This window comes from Diceros bicornis (assembly GCF_020826845.1).
Source record: "Diceros bicornis minor isolate mBicDic1 chromosome 17 unlocalized genomic scaffold, mDicBic1.mat.cur SUPER_17_unloc_1, whole genome shotgun sequence".
Classification (NCBI taxonomy): Eukaryota; Metazoa; Chordata; class Mammalia; order Perissodactyla; family Rhinocerotidae; genus Diceros; species Diceros bicornis.
Window position 1 is genome coordinate 817157 of NW_026690871.1, and position 6802 is coordinate 823958.

Genomic DNA, 6802 nt, shown 5'->3' on the forward strand with positions numbered 1-6802 from the left:
ATTAATAGAATAAGGGCCAATACCACGCAATCTCAACCACATATACAGAAAAGAATTTCACAAAATACAACGCCCTTCATGTCAAAAAAAGTAAACACTCAACAAATTAGGAATAGAAAAAAACTTTCCCAACCTACAAACAGCATCGATGAAAAACCCACGGCTAACACCATATTCAATGGTGAAAGACTGAAAATTTCCCCCTAAGACCAGGGACAAGACAATGATGTCTTCCCTTATCTCGTATGTTAATCACAGGTACTAGAGGTTCTAATGAGGGCAATTAGGCAAGAAAAAGCAATAAAAGAAACCCAGATTGGAAGGGAAGAGGTAAAACTATTTGTTTTGCAGATGAGAAGATATTGTATATAGAAAAACCTAAAAAATACACTCCTCCCCACACACAATATGTGAACCGTATCGCAATAGGTGTATAAAAAATTTAAATTGCCCCATGTGGTTAGCGGCTCCACTATTGGAGAGCACAGTTAGACTGCTGATATTTGTTGAAAGTCTCCAGAAGAGGAGGAGGAGCAGGGTGCTGGAGGTTGGTGGCACCAAATGTTAATGCTTTTCTCATCCCCCAAAAACCTATGGAAGGAGATGTTAGGATTAGCTGACAAGGATGTGGGGCAGAATGGACACGATTTAAGTGACTTCCAGATCAATGATATGTCACGGGAGCTCAGAGTCATCAGCCACCATCTCAGCCAATGCTTCCAATCTAGTCAACCTACATCAAGTAGGTGACCAGGCAGGAGTGGAATATGTCTCAAAGCTGGCTGCCTCTGTAGAGCTTGGTGACCTAGAACAAACACGAGGGAGAGTGGGTGAGATGAAGGTCTCCTGGGGACACAGGGGGCCACTGGAGCCAGTGAAAGATCACAGACCTTGGGGCAAGGGAGACCTGACTTCAAATCCTGGCTCTGCCCCTAGCTCACTGTGTGACCTTAGGCACAATACTCCCCTTTCTGAGCTTCAGTTTACCCCTGTGAGAAATGGGGAAGGCAGCTAGGACATCACCTCTGGACACTGAGAGAACCCAGACATGCAGGGAAAGTGAAGGGTTGAAACAATCACATAACAGATGTAAGTCAGATGGAGGAATGACGGTGCCCTCAGGGCAAGGAGAGACGGGAGAGGGAGACCCCACCTGGTCCTGGGTGTCTCTCAGCAGGGCGGTGTACTCCGAGGATGTGAGCTCCGAGTTGCTGAGGTTCCAGCTGATGATGCGGAAATGTAGCTGGTGCTCTCTCTTGATGGATAAACTCTGGGCTGCAGAGCCTGGAGCCACCGAGAGGAAGAGCAGACAGGTGGAGACACTCAGCTCCCAGCACAGAGGCATGGTGGCCCACGGGGTCAGGGTGGTGGGTGCAGACAGCGTCCACACAGGTGGCTGCCCCATCCTTCTCAGGCCTGGGGAGAGAGGGATGTGGGGACTCTAGAGAGAGGTCCTGAAACCTCTGGGGTTGGGGGCCAGAACAGGAAGGAGGAAATGGGAGGACAGTGTGGAGACAGAGAGGGGTGGTCACAAAAGTGGTCATTAGGGGCAAATGCTCAGGGGAGGGTCTCACTTGAGGGAGACCAGTCAGCAACTTGAGTAGAAGGGACCCAGGCTGCTCTTCTTGAACAATGATCCAGCTGGGGAGGAAGTAGGAGGAGGAGGAGCAGGAGGGACAGGGATTGGAGGAGGGGCTGGGTGGGATTTAACCCACCAGGAGCTGCTGGGACCAGGGTCTCACCAGGCTCTGCAGGACCCTCTCAGTGAAGTTGAACGTGGCCTAATCGTTGCTCATGTCTGATGAATACCGGAGGGTGGAGATGGTGACGTTGACTGTGAGGGTCTTCAGGTTGTGCCCCAAAGCCGCAAGACGAGAGGGAGAGTGATGGCCATCTCTAAAAGCTGGCCTGAGACTAGACCAGAGTCCTGCACTCATTGTAATCTGTCGTCTTCTGTCCCAGTGGCACCATCACCCACCCGTGTAGTCACCCAAGTCAGAACCAGCATATCTGCTCAGCTCCTCCTCCCTCCCAGTAACACCCATTCACCTTGCACACTTGTCCTCACATACACTCTCTCTCTCCATTCCTGTCCTAGCTCAGGTCTTAACTTCCTTCACCCGGACCAACACCCCAGCAGGCTCACTGGATGCTCTGTCTAAAGGATGTTCTACATGGACTACTAGAAGAATCTTTCTGAAATGAATACCTCACTAGGGCCACCACTGCTCTAGTACCACCCATGGCTCCCTATGGCCTTCAGTGTATAGTTCAACCTTCTTGACCTGGCACTCAAGGCTCTACTCAATCTGGCTCCTGCTCACCTTTCAGTCTCATTTTATCCATCTACTGCGGGTTAAACATTATGTTTCATGCAACCCAAATTCGTTTTAATTCTCCCCATACGGCATGTTGTTTCGGGCCGGAGCCTTTGCTCATGGAATCCTCTGTGCCAGGAAAACCCTTCGTCCTCTATTTGCCAGGGTCCCTCCTACTCATTCTTAAAGACTTCATTCTGGTGAAACTTTCTCTAGCAAGCTCCTCCCCTCCAAATTATGCCAGATGCCTCTCCCCGAAATATTCCACATTGTATTATAATGGTGTGTTAATTTCACAAGACTAGGAGCTCTCTGAGGGCTGGCCTTAGACTAAATCGTTGGTATAATCTTTGTGATCAGCATGATTGCCCTAAAACCAGAATTTCACACCCTGGATTCCCAGCTCCTGGATCACAACTGGCTCATGGGGAGTGGGGCCAGAGAGCTTCTCTTGGGAAGGAAAAGGGGCCCCCAGATACCTGTGGTGGCTTCTGGTGGCACAGGTGATGATCAAGTATGCAGGGACGTGGTGGCTGGCTCGGGAGCTGTGGAGAGGGCTGTCAGCAGGGAGGGACAGAGTGGGAGGAGCCCCGAGGCTCACACGGGCTCCAGCACTGGCTGTCTCAGGACCACCATTCACAGGTGAAGCATAAATGAGAGTGAGGGGATGGGTGACTGTGTGAGTAGAGGGATGAGCAAGCCTGTGGATGAGAGGAGCCCGAGAGAGAGAGATAGGTGAACAAGAGTGACTGAACTTGGAGGAGAGACAGATAGACAGGCAGAAAAATGGGCAGATGGATGGGATACCTGGAAAAGGAGGACCAAGGGCGGCGCTTTAGCAGAATTAAAGTGAAAACCACGTGGGGTCAGAATGCGGTGGAGAACATGTCTGTGTCTAAGGCTTTCTCACACTGGGCTGGGACTCTCCACCAGAACCCGGGAGGGAGAGAAGGGATGAATTAGGGCCCTTCCAGGTCCTTCCCTCACCAAGGACAGCAGGTGAAGGAGAACAAGTGCTCCCAAACTCCAAATGCAGATGGGACCCAGGAGATCAGGGCCAGGAATACTCACTGTTGGTAGTCGGGGCCACGGCTCCATAGGTGTAACCTGTGGAGAGAAGGCGAGAGGAGCTGAGCAAGAGTTGGAGTGAACATAAAGAATTAAGGGAGAGGAAGGATGTAGGGACCTTTGTGGGAAAAGCAGAGGGGAAAGCAGCGGGGACGAGTGGAGGGGTGTTCAAGGGGAAGGCAATGAGATGGAAGGTGGCTGGACCCAGTGATCACACAGTGATGAGAAGACTGAACCCAGACCAGGAGGATAGAGAGATGGATCATAGCTCACTTTAGAGCAACGGAGGGAACACAGAACTCTGACTGGGAGAGACAGTGTGGCTGTAGCACAGCCCCTCACCACTGACGTAGAGGCTGTCCCAGTCCAGGGTGAAGGAGCCCAGGTGGGTGACGCGCTGAGTCTCATGGCTCAGCTCCCAGTAGAGTCACTCTCTGTCCAGCCCGGGACATGCTGGGGTCAGAGTGGACGGTGCACATGATGTCCACCCCAGTGGCTGCCCCACCCTTCTCAAGCCTGGGGGAGGAAGATCATGGGGATGTGGAATACTGAGCAGGGTCGTTCTGGGTGTGGAAAGCGAGAGAGGGGAAGGGAGGAGGGTAATGGAGATGCTGAAGGGGCTGCTCTGATGCCTGGAGGGGCTCTCCTAGGTGTCTCCCGTGTGAGACAACCCCCGCACAAGTAAGGCCTGACTTCTTTTAGGATGTGGAGGAGGGGCCTGTGAGTGGCAAAGAGGGGTGAACACACAGACCTGGGTGAGGGGGCGCCTGCAGGTCTGCACGGACAACAGTGAGAACAGTCAGTGCCCTGTGCCATCTGACACATGCAGGCAAGAAAGTACCGTTATGTTCTCTCGGTTCTACACTCCAAGGTCTTTTCTTTCTACTTCTTTCCTACTCCACAGCCATCACCCAGGCCTAGGGAACAATCATCTTATTCTTAATCTTATTGCCAGCACCTCCCATCTTGCCTATTAAGTCTTCATTCTTAACCATGAAGTCCATTTTAACCCACATGCTTAGACCAAACGATAATCACATCATCCTTCTACTCGCATCTCTCCAGAGGGTTCCCACTGGTCTTAGAACAGAGTCCCAGTCACCCTTGATCTGGTCCTGCCTGTCCCCCCTCGCCGGTGTGGCTCACACCCCTACCCCTGTGTTGACTCGGCTCAGCCATCCTTCTTCTCAGTTCATGGACACACCAGGCTCTCTGCTTCAGGGGTGTCCTCATGCGGGTCCCTCTGCCTGAAACGTTTTCTTGAACACACTCCCACACCCTCACTCCAGTCTAACCCTCCGACCAGCTAAATCCAGTCCCAACTCCAGCTCTCAAGCTAAATATCAGCCCTTCTCAAGAGGGCTTCTCTGCCCCCTCAGGTTGATTCCCCTTGTGCCAAACTCCCACATCACTCTCATCATTAACTTTTCAAAATCCAAATTCCCAAATACAATATAAATTCCATGGAGGTGGGACAAGGTCTCTCTGGTTCTCCAGGTCCCCATGCATGTGGCCCAGGGCCTGGCTCATGAGATGAGGAACCATCCCGGTTTGTCTAGGACTGTCCTGGTTTGAACACTAAACGTCCTGTGTCTTGGAAAACCCCACTGTCCTGAATAAACGAGGATGGTTGGTCACCATTAATTATACACTCAGAGACTATCTATTGCATCACAAGCACACATTCCCCTCAAGAACATCACAGGAAAGCTAGAATGAAAAAGGCACACACACATACACACACAATTAGAAGAGGTCAACAACTAAATACAAAATTACTTAACAAGATTCTCTGCAACATGAATCACCAGACCGTTATTTCAGAAAAGTTTCAAGAAACAAAGTTAATTCCCTTTACAAGGCAAGGTGGAGAGGACAGTCTTTTTGGAGACTAGCGCCCTTCCCTTCAATCTACAGTGTTGCTTAGTACTCCTCCAAATGATTTGGAATGTCATAAAGAAAAAAATGCTCAAAATGAATCTGGTTACTGGCAAATTCAATTTTAAATTTGTTATTAATACAAAGAAGTTCCAATCATTTTTTTCCCTGAATGCTCCTTTATTTCAAATTTATGTGGAGGATTTATAGGACTTTAGAAATCAAATTGAATGGGTCTAAGGAATGTTGCTGAGTATCACTGCTAATATTTCATGGGATGTCTTCTAATACTACATACACACGCAAAACATTTCTGTAGTTATATTATATATAAATCCTGACTTTTGAGTATTATGCAATGCAAGTAAATCTATATTTTCTACTATAATACACATTTGCAGTTATTTAGGTTTGTTTCATATGTTTTTATTTGCATATAACTGTACTTACTGAAATATTTACCACACAGAACCACACACAGTTTACCATCTTTCCATCCATCAAACATCAATAATTTTTCTCAAGATACCTTCACTCTCAGTGACTCCAGGTGGTGACAACCCGAGCCCAGGAAAGCTCACTAGCAGGTCTTCTGCACAGCGGAGGCTGCCGGAACCTGTTGGTACCAGGTCCACAGGGTACTCACCTGGTCACACAGAAATCCATGGATCAGCGAGGACAGGTGGCCCCTGAGCCTGGTTTCACCTCAAACTTGAGGTCCACGGATGCTTTTCGTGTCTGAGGGGGGAAAAAAAGTGCAAACAAGCTTTTGAGGCCTTTTATAGGGTGTTGGATGGAAAGGCCAACCCCATTCACTTTTCTTTTTTTGTATTTACTGATTTAACTGTAAGTGTTGGCTGTGGCTGGATTTTCCCGATTCCTATCCAGCCGTCTGCTGCTCCCCGAGATGGGAGAAAGCAGCTTCGTGCTGTGTGCACTTGAGTCACTCAACTCACTTGGCTGGACAGAGACTTTTTGGTGACTCTGGACCCTTTAAACAAGCTTGTCATTTAGGGACCCTGTAAGGGACTCGCTGACTTGTCAACAATTTCCACACTTCATTCAGGGCTCGGGAGATTTTCAGGCCCTGGAGCAGGTTTCCCAACCTCGGCACAACTGACATTTGGGTCCGGATAATTCTCTGTTAAGCCGTCCTGGGCCCTGGAGGACGCTGAGCAGCATTCCTGCCTCTCCCTCTAGATGCCAGGAGCGCCCCCATTAGTAACAACCCAAACATTGCCTCCAGAAGCGGCTAAAGCCCCCTGGGGACAAAATCACACGGAGGACGGTGACGGGGACTCTGAGGAGGGGACGGTGGCGCCCGGAGCCAGGAGGAAGAGCAGCCTCGGGGGCCCTAGCGAACAGCCCTGGGGAAACGGGGCTCCGGGGGGACGGAGGGACGCCAGGCCCTGACAGGGCTGCCCGCCGCCCAGGCCCCTCCCTGGACCGCGACTGGAGCCGGGACCGCCCGCCGCTTACCGCGCCCCGCCCCTGAGGGCGAACATCCACGGGAATGCGGTCCGCGCCGAGAAGACGGA

General features: G+C 50.6%; 1 long non-coding RNA gene across 1 annotated transcript; it reads right to left on the bottom strand.

Moving 5' to 3' along the window:
- Positions 1-2913: 2913 nt before the first annotated feature.
- LOC131401807 (uncharacterized) lies at positions 2914-5997 on the bottom strand. Its single transcript, XR_009217987.1, has 3 exons — positions 5911-5997; positions 3390-3425; positions 2914-3019 (listed from the first exon to the last, which is right to left on the bottom strand). It is a non-coding gene; the product is annotated as an uncharacterized LOC131401807 (long non-coding RNA).
- Positions 5998-6802: the final 805 nt, after the last annotated feature.